The sequence below is a fragment of the Lissotriton vulgaris genome, chromosome 1_1 (genome assembly GCF_964263255.1).
Source record: "Lissotriton vulgaris chromosome 1_1, aLisVul1.2, whole genome shotgun sequence".
Taxonomy (NCBI): domain Eukaryota; kingdom Metazoa; phylum Chordata; class Amphibia; order Caudata; family Salamandridae; genus Lissotriton; species Lissotriton vulgaris.
This window is the reverse complement of record NC_141685.1, coordinates 882,629,495-882,644,149: the sequence shown is the minus strand read 5'-3', so window position 1 is coordinate 882,644,149 and position 14,655 is coordinate 882,629,495. Positions and strand designations below refer to the sequence as shown.

Below are 14,655 nucleotides of genomic sequence, written 5' to 3'. Positions count from 1 at the left end.
ACAGCAGTGGCCTTGCTCGAAACCTTTCTTCGGGTCTGGTGGGACTGTTAACCCGCAGAGCGAGGTGGCCCAGACATGCACCGACCCTTCACACTGCCACGGGGGTCGGCCCACCCGCCCTGTGCCGGTCCGCCTCTAGGAGAGCGTGCCTTTTGTTTACCCAGGGCGGCCCATCCATCCGCACGGGCAGTGACCGCGTTGCAGATCCCTGTCCAGTGAGATTACCCAGTCGTCCCCATCTGAGAAACGCACCGTTACAGTACCCGTCTGGGTATGTACAGTACACCCTGCTACGTGCCCTATCCGGCGCGTTTCGAAAGGCCTCTGGTCTTCTGTTGTAAGCAGCGGCTTCTCTTTCCTGCTCGGCGCTGGGTGCGGCCGACAGGGCCTTGGCAGCGCTTAGCTTCACAAACAGGAAGAATGTGGTAGAGATAAGAGGGGGGTGAGCAGGCACAAAGGTGACTTCACTGCAGGCTGGAGCAGCTCTCAACTTCAAAGAGCAGACACAGGAACAGCACAGCGGAGACGGGTCTGGGCCAGACCCGCAACCCCCCCCCCCACCACACACTTTAGTGGTGCACTGACATCAGACAGACCTTGCCTTACCCCTCCAGTCTAAAGCAATGCAACCCCCTTCCCTGTAACGTTTAGCACTAAAGCTAAAGGCAGGCCTGGTCTAGTCACATCTGCAAACCAAATACAAGTTATATTAACCACTAACAGCCAGATGGGCCCAGGTTACCCCCGTCCGCTTTTACACAGTTTAGTGTTGAGATGTCTCCCCCCCCCCCCCCCCCCAACCCAGTTTTTAAAAGTTAAATGGCCCACGGTTGTAAGAGCGCTTTACAGGAGACCAGATCATATTAAACAAGGACAGATTCAATGAGGAGAAACCTTTGCTAGAACACGCATACAATTGGGAGCACATTGGAGTGCACAGTTTGAAAGTAAAATCGTGCACACTATCAGAGACCGGGTTTAAACAGCAGAGCTGCAAAAATAAAAATACATCTATACACGTATCTGCACTTGTTCAAAGTAGATATTAAGGTCTCATACAGAAATGTACCAACGACATTTAGTATGACGTTTCAAGACTAGTGGAATAAGGTAAGCGCCATCCCCCACTGTCAGCACATACAGCCAAGAAGCCACGACCTCTATCAATGTTACGGCAACTCCACGAGGACTAGGCTGAGGCCTCTGCTACTGGAGAGCTCATTGGGTCCTCCGAGATCACCTAGGCCACAAAAGGCATGTGAACCACAGACCTCACTAAATCCACAGATAACTTACGAAAGGGAGGCACACTTAAGAGGCCCAAAACACAAACACAAAATCAAATGAAGATACTTGGGAGGAAACAAAAGCAAAAACCCCTCATTTGGAGGGGACCAAAAAGGCAAGGAGTTTGGACTCACAAGTTCCATCCAAGAATACTGTGCGTCATGATCTCTAGAGTTTATTGCCTCCACTAAAAATTCATATCTAGGGTCAACAAAGTTACAGAACCCGTCCATCTCTCCCTTTCCTGCATCAGCTTCATTAACTACCCAAGCAGATAGGACTGCTTTCAGAAGCGGCAATTCACCTCACTCACTGGATACCCATGGGCCAGCAGCGCACTCAAAACAGTAGTCTTCATCTAGACCTCCGTGAACTCGAGAAGAACTTACTCACTGGCTGCCCTGGTGGGTACGACTAAGATTACAGCCAACCGATCCATTCACAAACCCCAACGTACCTAAAGAGCAAGATCGCCGTCAGTATGTACCCCTCAATAGCAGGTTATTCATCAAAACTACATGGATCTGGAACTGCTACTCGTTGCCAGACCGCCTATGTGGTATAGCTCATGAGCAATGGGCCTAGTGTCTGGCAGTAGAGAGACAGCTTTCACCAGCAGTAAGTTTATCAGGCAAAGCCATCACCAGCAATAGGCCTTCCTAGCAGTGCATCTACATAGATTTCATAAGCATTACACATAATGGTTACAGTCCTTTGCATCAAGAAGCATACCTAGTAGTACATCACTATAACTACATCTGGCAGAGCCCTCCCTAGTAGCACATCTACAGCCATCACAGAAAGCCTCTACATTCAGGTATCAGGCTGCATGGACACTTGGAAGTCTTTAAGCCGGTACTATGCCATGGCCTTGCGATTGCCTCCCACTGGCCTTCGTGGAATAAGCGTACAGAGCAAGAGTATCAGTAGGCAACAGAGGGCAGAATAAAAAGCAGTTTGAACTCTGGGCCATCAGCATTCCCATCGAGTGTCTTGACCAGGACTTCAAGGAGCTAGATAAGTGCTTTAGGAACACCGTCTATTATAAAGCTTCACCCATGACCCCACATGGTCCATAGTCAGGCCAGAGCTGGTGAACAAAAGTAAAAGCACTGCCCTCAACAAGGGTGGTAGATAACCATACTGTGCTTACACAGTGGGGAAAGGAGAAGGAACTGGTGCAGAAAAGTGAGATGTGGTGGAGCACCACTGTGGTATGTATAAAACAAAAGTGCCCCAACGTAGTTTGCAAGAACTCACCGAGTCAGCACAGCATGAATATTCAGAGCATTGGCCAAGGGCAGAAGTACAGGGGAGAGGTCAGTAAGGTCCCATACAGGCCTGAATACCATGTTTAGACTTAAACGTGTGGGCTCTGCCACAGGCAGGGGTTGAGTAAGCACTGTTGACTGCTATATCAGGCTAAACTCTGATTAGTTGAATATTTAATATAAGGCCCAAGAGCCAGCTAGAGAGGAGGTCTCCTGTGAGTACCGACTGCCCACATCCAGTGGTCCAATGTATCAAAGTGTGGCCTGTGCAAAGTCAAGGGTGTGGAAGATGTACATAGGAGGGCAGAGCCCATGGATACAGAAGCAGAATGGCAACTAAGCGCCATGGTTGTTATCAAAGCACACAATGTCAGATGATCCCTTCACAAGCTGGGAACAAAAGGCCTATGAAGAAAAGGTTCATAGAAGACCGAAGGCACAGCAATACGCCCAGGTGATGCAACCTTTTATGCAAGATATGGTGGCACAGCACCCAGATTGCACAGCCCTCTACAGAGGAAGATTGCCCAGCGCCACGTTTAAAAAATATATATGTTCACCTGCCCACCAGAAGTTGGGCGTAAGTAAGGAGGATCGGTGATCCCCGAAATGTAATTTAAATCCTGGTCAGATCAGATGCAGATTTGTGCACATGATTAGAGCGGCACAGCCTTGAGCCCAAGCAATGAGAGTAGCTAACGTGGAGCCACTTCGAACCCAAGGTAGGGCAACACAGCCTTGGGGGCACGTAGTACCTCAGCAATGCCAACAGAGATACCATGTTTCAAAGTACTGCAGCGAGGGTAAGGCACCAGATCACAAGGCCCAGATGCTGCAGTGTTATGCGAGGTGGCAGCACCTCTCACGAAGAGAGGCTGTTTGTTTTCTGGAAACAAGCCTTCGCAGTTGTTTTTGGTGAAGCATTTTGATGGCAGTCTACGCCCACCGTCTTCGTGCACAGACAACAGCGGCGTGAAGGCCACACCCGCGTCACTGGTTTCTGTCGCGGGTGCAGAGAAGTGCAGTTAGTGACTTCTAGCCAACTCACTCAATACGGAGGGGTTTCAACCATTGCCGCTCCCCCATCTGCGACGACGTATATGCAAACGGTCGATCAATGGTGGCCGCGCTCTCCATTAAATGTAAAGTTTACTAGCTCTAGCGCCGAGTGCTCTGGGAGCTCACCGCCCCCTTCGTGGGAGAGGTCACTGGGGTGGGAGGCTCACGCAGCAAGCTGCGCGGATTTAATGTATCAGAAAAAGGAACTTGAGGGAGAGAGTTACGTAAAAGTTGAACCGGCCTGGAAACAATTAATGCTGTGAGGATAGCGGGACCCTAGAAACATGGACTATGGGGTGGATTCTATACCTCCCCCGGCCCCTCCTCTTGAGCAGCGCCTTGCCCCTCCCTCGATACCAAATACTTCGAAAAGAAGAGATACTGGGAGTTATTAACAGTCAGATTAATTTACAGAAATAACCAGTTCCTTGAATTCTGAAATAGTCTTTCGAGGGTGCTCTGCAGTCAGGACGTTAGTGTATCACATTCATGTTGTAAGATGGCGTTTCAAATAAACGTGATGCATTACCAAGAGGCCAACAGAAGTACATGAGGTTTATCAAGACACAAGTTACAATGTTTCGCTCTATGTGCTACCATGCAATGCAGAGTGCACCGATAGGGCCTTGAATACCACTGACCGATGCAAAGACTTACATTACTTTCCTGCGTCTCTGGTAGAAGGAGTTGGTCACCCATTCAGTAGTGAGATTTCCATTGTAAAGTTGAGTCTTATGGCCAATTGCACGGTTTCATATGTTGATACTCTAGAACGAGTTAACGTTAGGTTGTGCTTAACACAGTTCAACTACTGCCCATGAAAACGCTGTATGACAAAACAGACGTGCCTTAAGAAATAGGACTTAGGATGATCGAGTGAAGAGGCAGCATAACTCGAGAAAGGCTTCACCTGTCGTGAGACACTACCTCGCCCCACACTAAAAAAATGCAAATATTCTGCTTCTGGATATATACTACATATTCAAAGACGTACAGCAATGCCACAGCGAGAAGACTGCAGCTGAGCTCAGCCTGGATTCATGAAGACGGGTTGGCATAGGATACAAGATCTAGATACAAACAGCAGCTCAGGTCTTATGTACATTAAGCCTTCCTTGTTCGAGGAGCGTTGGCCTCAGATAAATGTAAAGTTGTCTACTGGAGTATGAACATACAGATTATATAAATCGTGTGTATACGTACACGCATTTGTGCCAAAACCATGAGACAGCAGAAGAGCCGACTTAAGGAATATGGAGCAATAAGGTATATAAAGGTGAGAGATGTATGCATATAAACAGCAGCACCACACCCAGAAGGCAGCAACAGGGATGGGCTCAGGAACATCAATACTTGCCTGAGGCACGCAGTCTGGAGGAGAGAACTCGCGGGTAAATTAAAACAGTACATACAACTAGAGTCTTAAGGACATTAGTGGGGGGGGGGGGGGGGGGCTCAAACGTTCGATGAAGTCAAGGGCCGCCGCAGGGAGCTGCAATATATTACTGCAAGCACTCCAACACACATACTCGTTACCGAAAGTGGCATATACATTATCTCGCTTAACAGATCTTTGGGTCGAAGAGCCAAAAGCCACTCGGGACGACAGAGATACAGTACCACAAGTCAGATAAGTGGCATAGATACTGACATGTTATCAAGCAAGAATAAAACAATTATCGCGGGGAAGGGTGATCTATCCCTCAAGTGGTAAATACAATACACAAAACTTACCAACGATGCTTAGAATAAATATATAAAAGTAGGGAGCATATGTACCATCTGAAAAATGTAAGGGGACTAGAAACAAATAAAAGATTGGTTAACAAAACTAAGCTAAGGGACTGCTTTCTATACCCACATTACAGGGCAAAACTGAGTGTTTACCTTCCATCTGTACATCCCGTCCACCCTACCTACGACGGCTTCGGATGTTCCCAGTCACTTAATCTAAATAAAATTAAACACCTCCTACTGGTAGAGGTCAGTTACTCTTCGCACAATGTCGTCCTCCCCCAAAGGCCTATATTCTTTACCTTCCACTTCTGCTGAAGTATACTCTATTTATAAACTGAGGAGGTTCCCCTTAAAGCTGAACCAAATTCACAATAGTTTTACCTAATTCAGCTGGTAACCTAGGCAGACGCTTAACCCCCCACCGACAATTACGTCCGTCAGCCCCACCACGAGGATGTCCGTTACCTACATACCCTCAATCTTATGTCTGCTACTATAACCCTAAAGTATATCCCAAGATTATGCATGTTGTCTAGATCTACTCAACCTTGGAGATGCATGTCTATTATCATATATGCCCCCTGATTAAACTCATATCCGTTACTTACCGCCCTCTCCTAATCTCCATTGATGCTCACTTCAGCCATGTACCATCCCACGCCCAATGATTAAGCATGCTAACCTTGAGAAAGGCTAATGTTTGTTACCACTGCCCCACCCAACACCACGGCGCGAGCCTAAAACCAAGTACCATCCGCAAATATTGATATCTTTACACTATCCCGAACCCCCCGGACAGAAATCTGGGTATCCCGCCAGGTACTTGGGTCGATTAAGCCTGCCTCAAAAAGATTGAACTCTAGCACGAGCTCCGTTACCTGTTATACAGAAGTTTGGCAAGAGGTGCCCTCTCTCTTCCGGGTTCTAGGATGGCAGGCAAGGTAAAAGATGACCTGTCACAAGACAGGCTCGAGGGGGCTACGGCACTGACAGGCCGCGGGAGGCGACGTCAGTTCTCGAAGACCACAGCCTCCAAAGTCAAAGCCTCACCTGGAGTACGGCTGGACAGACTAAAGCGGCTTTAGAAGACCCGCACCAGGGAGCGGCCACTGAGCCCCGCCCTGTCTTCCCGCCCAAAACCTGGGGCGGGGCAGCCATGCTTCCTAGGCTATCGTTGGCCACATCCGAGAAATCGATGCCGCCCACGAACTACCCGGCACGCCCACACGCAAAATGGCGACTGCCACTGCAGGCGGAGACGCTAATCTCATCCCACACCAACAATGAACTGTTCCCAAGCGAAGATGGCCGCTGTTGAGATACGCGTCATAGTACGCGTGCGCAATATGTCTGAAAGTATGACTGTGGACCTCAGGATGGGCGCGGCCACACATGGCACCCTGGAACAGGAAAGGCGGGGCATGTTGCAGCCGCTTCAAAGCAGGAGAGAGTAACGACCAATCAGTCCGCTCCAAGCACTGGCAGGGAAGGCGTGGAGGAAGTTAGATGTGACAGCGTGAAGAGGTGGCAACTAAATAAAGGAAATCGCGTTGCCTAAGGGTTAAAGTAAACCTCTATGTTATAATGTTTTATCACCCTCACACCTGGAGAGCACGAGACGGCCCATTGGAGAGCTGAGAGCAAGTGATTGACTTGAACTTAACCCAATGGAATTTAAAGAAATGGTTTTGAGTCAGAAGTTTTCTGTATGTCTCGGTCAGGCTAGGCTATCAAAGCCTGTGCAGAGAGGGCAACAGCGACAGTCTGTGAAATTGGGGCACTATGCATGCTTCCCCTTGGGCACTAGGGTTTCAATCCATGTAAACAGGCAGACCCTCCGTGGGCATGCATGATTGTCATGCTCCTGGAGGTAGGTGTCTAGAAACCATACAATAACTTTTCAGTGATATGCCTGGAGATCAGCATAAGACCGGGAAAGCATGCTCTCCAGAAATATGCATAAGACTTCCATCTCAACATATGCTCCTCCTCCACATCAGAATGTTCTGTACTTACTCCTCCAGTGGGAGAAAAACAATCGTCTGATTGGGTACACCAGCGGGAAAGGCCATCTGAATTACAGTGCTGTAAGCCTGCTTTATGTTCCACAGTGAACTCTAGTCCCAGCAGAGATATGGACTACCTGAGCAACTTTGGGTTCTCCCACTTCATTGCCATGATAGCAGAGAGCATGTAGCCTTACGGCTAGAGGACAGGGATGTTAATTTATCAACTATGGTCACATAGTTTGCTGCAAAGTTCCGATAGTAACCAGTAAGGCTCAAAAACCCTTACCTGTTTCCGTAGCGGGGGGAGGAGGAGTTTAACATCGGATTGTCATCTATGCATTCTACTTCCGAAGACTCTCCCCAGTCGCGGTTACATCCTCAGGCTACCCAGATTCTTACAATGTCTATTCTCACGCTACCTCTGTATGTTGTAATTTTCTTGAATAATTCGATAAATACATTTAAACAAAAAAAACCCTAACCTGGGTCTGGGTAGTGGGACTCTCCCAGTCCAGCACCGCTGGGACTTTAGCCTTAAGGGGGCGAATCTTCCCATTACCCAACTGATGCTCAAGGTAAGCAAAAGAGGACTGCCCAAATTGACAATTGGTTGCCTTGATGGTAAAGTTGTACCCCCTGCATCCTTACCAACACCTGCTCCAGGTGTTCCATGTGGTCCTCCCCGTAGGTGCTGCATACAAAAAATGTCCTCCAGCTACGCCACACAGAACTCTTCCAGGCCTGACAATACATGGTTGACTAGGCGCTGGAAAGTGATGGAAGCATTCTTCAATCCAAAAGGCATAACTTTAAACTGATAAAGGCCCTGTAGGTTTAAACATTTAGTTTTTTCCTCAGCACAAGGGTTAATGCAATCTGCCAGTAACATCTGGTTAGATCAAAAGTACTAAGGTACTTGGCAGCACCCAACCTATCCACCAGCTCATCACCTCAGGGAATAGGATGGGGATTAGTTTTTGTCACAGTGTTTAGACTGCAATAGTCCCCACAGAAGCGCAGGTCAGCTGACCCTTGCTTAGGCACTAACCACAGCGTTGGCTCAGAGACTACAGGTGGGTTCAACAACCCCCAGGTCCAGCATCTCGTCCACTTCAGTCTTGATGCACTGTTGGACCCAGTCTGACATCCTGTACGTCTTGCTCTTAACATGGAATATTGATTATAGGAAGGGACTTTAACGCAGTGGTCTCCGGCATGCAAGACCAACATCCCCCCCCGAGACATGGGCACGTCGAACAGATGGATGTCTGACTTCTTGGAGGCTCTGGGCCTCGCAGATACATGGATATACCACCCGGACACCATTCAACACACGTTTTATTTTGGGGCACACAATAGCCTTTCCCGGATTGATTACTTAATCGTCCCTGCCTCCCAAGTCACACATATTCAAGAGGTTAGACACCTGGCGAGAGGGATCTTGGATCATTCCCCGCTCTGGGCTCACTTAGCAATAGGACGGGGTGGGGCAGGTAGAGTGGCCCCCATTAACCCATGGCATCTTCGTGACCCGAAAACACGTAAGGCCTTGCTCCAGGCTATAGACTACTACTTATAAGAAAACAAGGGTACAGTGGACTCCCCTCAGACATTGTGGGAGGCATTCAAAGTCGTCATACGGGGACAGGCACTATCCCGGATAGCTGGTTGGACAGGAGGGAATTGGTGTCCCGACAAGGGCCAGAACTGATCGATGACGACAGGCAATCCATAACAGACTCCCAGGCTATAATTGATACATTTGCCACCTCCTTTAGTGACATCTATCGCACACACTCTTTCTATACTGAAGCAGAGTCACAATCCCTGCTTAGAGATATTGCTCTTCCAGTCCTGTCAGACCTGGAGAGAGACTTTTTGGAAAGCAGCTTTACAAATGATGAAATCATGTTGGCAGTTAGAAATCTCAGGCCGGGTAAGGCGATCGGCCCTAACGGCCTGCCCATCGAGCTCTATAAACTGTCCCCAGACAAGCTGGTTCCCTACCTGCGAACCATGTACACAGACAGGAAAACGCAGGGACAGCTTCCTTGGGACCAAATAATAGCTACACTAGTCACCATCCATAAGGCAGGTAAGCCCAAGACAAACTGCGCCTCATATCGGCCTATCTCCTTGCTAAATGCAGAACCCAAGATTCTTGCTACGCTCCTTGCCAACCGCCTAGTCAAAGTAATCAGTATCATTGTACACCCTGACCAATCAGGATTTATGCCTCAACGCAACACAGCACTGAATCTCCAGAGGGTGCTCGGGGTAATGGGGAGATTGGCAACAATACAAGTGTAGTAGTGGGCCTCAGCAAGGCCTACCAGTGCTAGGGGTTCGCCCTTCTCTGCACAGAGTCCAATAGGATAGAAGTTGGCACAGAAACTGGAATAGAAAATACAAGATTTATTAAACCTCACGAGGTGGAACTACATTCACACAGCACCCTTCGATAATGTATGAAGTAGCACACTGAATGGAAGGAGCTTGGCCCTTTTATACCCACACAGGGGCTCAAAAGAAGGTGGTACATGTACAAGAAGAAGGTTTTAGGTACATATAAGGTCATACAGAAAATGCACAGTCAACAAGTGGGAGGAGCTAACAGTTGCTAATTCTGGTGAACACATCCTGACAGTTATAGACTAACAGCAGCTGCATGGACAGCTGCAAGCTCAACTGAGCATGTGCGAAGCAAAAGAAACTAAATATAACCTGTCTCTAGGCAGATTTCAAGGGCAGACAACAGCAAGGTAGGGCAGAGCACATGGCATGCATGTGGTAGCACATGGCAAACAAGATGGCTGCCAGAAATACAAAATGGATTCCACAAAACAGACAAGATAACCTCTAAATTCAGGACGACTTCTGCTAATGCTAACCCAATCTCTGCCAAATTACAACAGAAGACCCTTTTAGCATTAGCTGAAGACAGTCGTTCATCTGGGGTAATCTAGATATGCATCCTGTATATCGATACTCATCAGTTCAGTGACCTCTTTATTTAGCATTTGTTGGGCTTTCATTTCTGCAACATTTCTCTTGGCAGGTGTACAAGCAGTGATGCAAATAGAGCACAGCATGGGACCACATTGTATACATATACAGCATGTAAACAATATCACCAATAGTATACATAGAATAGTCAGTAGCTTCCAGCCCCAAGTAATAAAGAGTGTCCATATCGAGTTCGAAAATGTCCAAGTACCAGTCTCTGGGTGAATCTCTGCAGCAATCTTATGCAGTTTAGAGATTGCATCATATACTGAAGGTGAGTGATCCGGAATGAAAACACAACAGCTGCTGCCAATGATGCGACATGCACCACCTAGATCAGCCAGAATCACATATAGCCCCATGCAATTCTGGAGTACTACAATCCTCGCAACTTGCAGCTCTTCTGTAATGTTCCCAAGTGCCATAGCTGTCTGATTAGTAACAGCTTCCACAACTCTAGTCAATCGTCTTATTTTCCTGCTGTTTAATGCAGCACCCACGAAGAAGAATAAGCCTAAGTTAAAGTCGACATATTGTTGCAAAGCAGTGTTAGTTTGGTCAACTTCATCCATACTTATTGACCTCTTATTTCTGTTCTTGGAAATGTCATTGTACAATTTGAAGTCGAGGTGATATGACGCAGGTGCCAAAAACACAGGGGGCAACAGAAAGGACACATAGCAGATCCCTGACCACCCGACAGGTAGTTGATAGTATCCTTTATTTCCGCACACAAAATAAGTATTATGTGAAGACGTAAAACTGCTGTTATTAGCACCTTCAATGTTCAGAACTACAGTACATTCACTTCTCCCTACTGGAATTCTCCCAACACTGCTAATACATAAATCTGCTTTAGCTCTTGTCACAGAAATTACAAAAGGTTCATTGTTCTTAATATTTCTAATACTCGTGAAGACATATGGTGTCGAAATATTGTCAGGTTGATACTCTTCCCATTCCCATTTAGTCCCTTTAACTTGAGGATAACCATCTTTATCTTGGTAGCATATTTTATTGAGGTGAAAGTTAATCCCACCTACTGAAGGCTTTCCAGATGCAAACAAAAGCGCATACCAAGCTTGACAAGAACCATTGTGCGGGAATGGAAGACGAATGAAAGGTGTTCCTCCCTTTTTCGGGTGAGCAGGTATCATCCCACACACCCAACAGTTGGTAGTATTTGTGGTATTATGAGTGTGATGCAACATCTGGATGAATGTATTATTTAGGTAGGATTGTCGATGCTTCTGCTCATGGTACGGAAGCGTGAAGTAATGATGTTCCACTGGCACTGGAGTAGTGGCAACAAAAAGCTGTCGAACTGGAGCCACCTTCTCAATGTACCATGTTATTGCTGCCATAATCACCATAGCACCAAAAAACCCTAAAGCACACATTATTTTCTTATTGCAGATCTTAGCAACTGTTGATCTTTCAACAGACATAATTACTTTGTCGTCAAAAACAATCGTTGGAGCTCTTATCCCTGGGCAGCCGTTGATTTCTTCACCGAGGGTCAAGACCGGTGTCACTTCGCAGGACTGATCCCCCCCCCTGCCAAATCGGCACTCCGTTTCACCAACCCAGGGCGGTAGCTCAACCAGTCTTTTCCGGCAAAGCAGATTCTTTCCTTGGTCTCAGCTGATATCGGGATTCTCCAGCGATCGTGTGGTCCGGGAAGACTTCCGCAGATTCGTCAGGTGAGATAGCTTGACCTTTCTCCGTCGCCAGAATCTCTCGATGGTCGGTCAACACAGCAGGTTCCACCAAGGTAGGTAGTACTCTCTTGCAGTGAGTACTGTGGGCCCAATTCTTTCGATTCGTCACTCGAACTGCAGTCCTTGTCGCAAGAAGCACTTGCTCTGGTCCTCGCCACCTCGGCTTCAAGCTGTTCGATCTGTCGAAGACCTTGACCATCACGTGGTCGCCAAGACAGAGTTTGTGGGTCTCACCTGTAGATCTGAACACATGGAACATCATGAACACATCAGAACACATGGAACATCATGTATGGGGCGTGACTTAGGAACTCCCCAAATGTTCATCGGTCTCCCAAACACCACCTCATATGGTGTAAGCCCAGATCATGAATGTGGCACCGATCTTATGGACAACAATGCCAAATGTAGTGCATCAGGCCATTTCAGAGACGTGGAAGCCAATATTTTCGCTAATTTCAATTTAAGTGGTGTTGTACCTCTCCACTAATCCTGCTGATTGTGGGTGGAAGACTGCATGGAATTTCTGTTTGATTCCTAATCCTTTCAGAACATACTCAACAACTTGCCCAATAAAATGAGGTCCGTTGTCACTCCACAAAAGTTTGCAAACACCATATCTTGGGTAAAACTCCTTTAGAAGCACCTTAACTGTAGTGAGAGCTGTATTATCCTTTGTTGGGTATGCCTCTATCTATTTGCTGAAGGCACATACCACCACTAGGACATACTTCAAGTTTTTGCAGCGACCAAGTTGGATGTAATTCATCTGCAAAACTTCAAAAGGTGCAGTCAGTGTAGCAAACCCTCCTGTAGGAATCCGTGTCCCTTTACCAGGATTATACTGCCAACAGATCAAACAGGACTGTACTACTCTCTTAGCTGTGATGGCAATTTCAGGATGATCCCAAACTCGCATAAGCAATTTCGTTATTGCTAGAGCTCCAACATGTGCCAGCCCACGTGCCGTTTGAACCATAGGTTGTAAATAGGCTGCAGGTAGTTTCCATTTATCCATGTCTTTGTTGCGCCAACAACCCTCATCGTCCAATGTTCCTTCTTTAGCCCATTGCTCAAGTTCTGCTACAGAAGCAGATCTCTGTACATCTAACACTTCCTGTCTAGCATACTGCCATCGCTCAGCTTGAGACTTCACCACGTACATAGAAGTAGTGCTTCGTTGCATTGCAGTCTCACGAGCTACACGATCTGCAAAGGCATTGCCTTGTCTTGTCAGTTACGTTCGTGTGTGCACTACACTTCACAATACCTATCTTCTTTGGATAAGTTAGTGCAGTTAAGAGATTATGCACTAACTCTCCGTGCATTATCTGCATCCAGTGGGACGTAAGAAAGCCTCTTTCCTTCCAAAGCTCGCCAAAATCACGAGCCACTCCAAAAGCATAGCGGCTGTCTGTATAGATGTTCACATGCAAGTCAGTGCTAAGTTCACACGCTCGTGTTAAAGCTATTAGTTCAGCTGCTTGAGCTGACTTCTGAGGTATACGAGCTGTTTCCACTACTGTCTGAAGTGTCGTAATTGCATATGCAGCTGAAGTCGTGCCATCTGGTAACTTCAAAGAGGACCCATCAACCCACAGTTCCCCATCTTCATCTGAAAGGGGCGTATCTTGCAAATCAACGCAACTCTTTGTCTGTTCCTCAGTAAGGAATATACAATCATGAGGCTCCTGTGACTGAGACTGAGTCACAGGATATGGCAACAAAGTGGCTGGGTTTAAAGTGGCACATCTCTTTAGGGTAATATGAGGGGCCAACAGTGTCAATTCTTAGCCTGTCATACGAGCACTAGTCAAGTGCTGCGTTTTGGTCTGGTTTAGAAGGGCATCTAATGCATGGGGTACGAGGACCAACAATTTATGTGACAAAACGATCCCTTCATTCTGACGTATGGACACAGCTGCTGCTGCAACTGAACGGAAGCATCCAGGCAACGCACGAGCAATAGGATCAAGTACTGCTGAAAAATATGCACAGGGACGCTGCTTATCAGCATGTGTCTACACTAAAACTGACAATGCACACCCATCTTTCTCTTGTACATAGAGTGTAAAAGGCTTCGTATAATCTGGAGTACCTAACACTGGTGCAGAACAAAGAACTTGACATAACTGATGAAAAGCATTCTGACATTCATCTGTCCATGGAATGGGCATTGGAGTGTCTTTAGTCAAAAGCGCTAACAGGGGTTTAACAATGTGTGAAAATCCTAATATCCATTACCTGCAAAACGGAGTCAGACCAATGAATGCACGGACATCTTTCTGAGTGGAAGGCACTGGTGTGTCTAAAATTGCTTGAATGCGATCTGGTGTAAGTGCACGTCCCTCCTTAGACAGAAGGTGACCTAAATAGGTTACCTTCGGTCTACAATATTGCAATTTCTTCCGTGACACTTTATGATGGTGCGATGCAAGGAAAGAAAGCAAAGACAAAGTACATTTTTCACATTGTTCAGGAGTATCGGCTGCCAACAGGATGTCATCGACATATTGTATGAGAGCCACTCCTTCAGGTACAGCAAAAGAATCAAGCTGTCTTTTC

At 47.0% G+C, this 14,655-nt stretch overlaps 1 protein-coding gene across 2 annotated transcripts in view; it reads right to left on the bottom strand.

Moving 5' to 3' along the window:
- MYH9 (myosin heavy chain 9) overlaps positions 1 to 6,485 on the bottom strand; it is a 250,168-nt gene extending 243,683 nt beyond the window's left edge. The window contains exon 1 of one of the 2 annotated variants that reach the window (XM_086958556.1): positions 6,233 to 6,485. The gene's annotated coding sequence lies outside the window, so the exon portion shown is untranslated. The remainder of the gene's footprint in view (positions 1 to 6,232) is intronic. The other variant, XM_086958561.1, reaches the window with a different exon arrangement.
- Between the last annotated feature and the right edge of the window lie 8,170 nt (positions 6,486 to 14,655).